This window comes from Lissotriton helveticus, chromosome 2_1, assembly GCF_964261635.1.
Source record: "Lissotriton helveticus chromosome 2_1, aLisHel1.1, whole genome shotgun sequence".
Classification (NCBI taxonomy): Eukaryota; Metazoa; Chordata; class Amphibia; order Caudata; family Salamandridae; genus Lissotriton; species Lissotriton helveticus.
In genome coordinates this window covers 1,469,247,708-1,469,249,818 of record NC_136059.1, presented here as the reverse complement: position 1 = coordinate 1,469,249,818, position 2,111 = coordinate 1,469,247,708, and positions in this window count along the sequence as shown.

The window sequence follows — 2,111 nt, the reverse complement described above, 5'->3', positions numbered from 1 at the left end:
TCATCTCATATGTGACCTGTCAGGATTGTGCATGTGCAAGCATGTGGTACACTATGACACCATATTGACTTGATTGGTGGTGTGGTATGTCTGTTTCATTGTAGGCCCATTGGTCCCAGTTTGTGTCCATTATTGTTTTTGAGAGGATGCACTTCTTGTCTGTGTTGGGGTGTGTTGTCTGTGCATTGTTCCTGGATGATGATTTTGTATACTCCTGTTCTGTTTGGGCTACCATTGCCTTTCCACTGTTTTATCGCACAGGTCTGGTCTTGTCCTTCTGTGTATGTTGTTTGTGATTTTTGTGTTTGGCTATTGTTTTTGCGCCAGCATTGATTCACGGATCCCTGAGTGTGTGTGTGATTTTTGTGTATGGGAGTGTGATTGTCAGTGTATTGACTGGACCTTATTGGCACCCTTCTGTGTGTTTGACATTGGGGTTGTGTGCTACAGGTGTAAGGATGAGGGCGTGTGAAGGATCCTACTTATGTTTGACAGTCATGGGCCCTGTGCGTTGTGCGTTGTGCTGCTGACATACACCTATAAAGTAGTTGGTTGCAGATGTGTGGCTGCTCACTGTTTGACTTCAGAGACTTCCTTTCGTCCATGTGCCTATCTACGGTTTGAGTTGCTGTCTCCCTGAGTTGTTGCACAGAAGTTTGATTTCACTCTCTGTGCCAGCCAAGTGTGATTTGATGTGCTAAGGGTGTTTTTATATATTCCTCCTCTTGCATGTGATGTGCACATGCTTAGTGGTTGTATCCTTGGCCTTCCATTTGCGTGCACCTCACTTTGAATTTCCTATTTATTGTCCTCCATTGCTGCTGACATCTGGCCCTGCCTTCTGCATTGTGCGCCTGTTTTCCCGCGTCTTCACCACTGCAGTGACGTGACAGGGACATTGAATCAATATCGCGGTTGGTGGGTGACCTGGATGCGGAGAGGTGATTTGTAATTAGACAGGACATGTGTGGGTACACTTGTGGATGTGTTCCTATTCCCACCAGGGTGTATTGTGTGGACAGGAACCCTACATCTGCCCAGGTATTGTGTGTTGTTGTTATGTGCGGAGTTGTGTTATTGCGTACCTGTGGCGGCTTCCACGATGGTGCATTAGTTGCTGGTAGTGTATTGGGTGAATATACGATGTCATCCTGCATTCTTTCATCCAGCATACCATCACTCCGCATTTTTTAATATGAAAGTACCATTACTCCGCAAGCCATAATTCCTCAAACTTTTACAATTCATATGACTTTATCACGCATGCCATTAAAACGCAAATGCATGTGTGGTGAAGTCATATACTTTGTAAAAGTACTTTATAAAAATATATATATATATTCACTGAAAAAACCATAGATTTCACACACGTTATAGTTAGGAATTAGCATTTAAAAAACCTTAGTAATTCACTGAAAAAACCATAGGTTTAACACATGTTATAGTTAGCTGGACATTTCACTCATAAAAAACAATTCATAGGTACTCGCATCGTAAGATCACCGTAAGCACACCGTATGCGTACGCAAAGCCATGTGACTTTCAAAGAACAGATGTAATTGGTTCATAAAACTTCCTATTCTAACTGTTGAAAGACCCCACCCATTTTAATCATTCTTCTTTGACTTTCATTGAAGGCTGTGTTTTCATTGTTTTATCATGGCTGCCCAGCAAGAAGACACTTCACAACACTCTTCTGAGGAAGAATGTATGGCAGAAGATCTATCCACAAAAAAAAAAGAGGCAGTGATATGGAATTTTTTTTCATTTCCAGCAGGTGAAAAAAATGTAAATGCTGCAAAAGTAACCTGCAAAATCTGCTCGGTTGTACTATCTAGAGGGAATCCGAACAAACATTATTCCTTCGGAAGTACAAGCATGGTGAGGCATGTCAAGAAACAGCACCCTGTAAATTATGCCCGTGCTGCATGCACCAGAGTCAGGGAGGACATTCCACCAGCAGAACCAAGTACTTCAACCGGATCTGCACGTCCACATCCAGACATCTGTCCGGATTTCACCAATTTAATGATTCAATGTATATTTTGCAAACAACTATTATGCTATGGCGAACAGTCGATTGATTTAATTTGCAGGAGGAAACCGTAGCA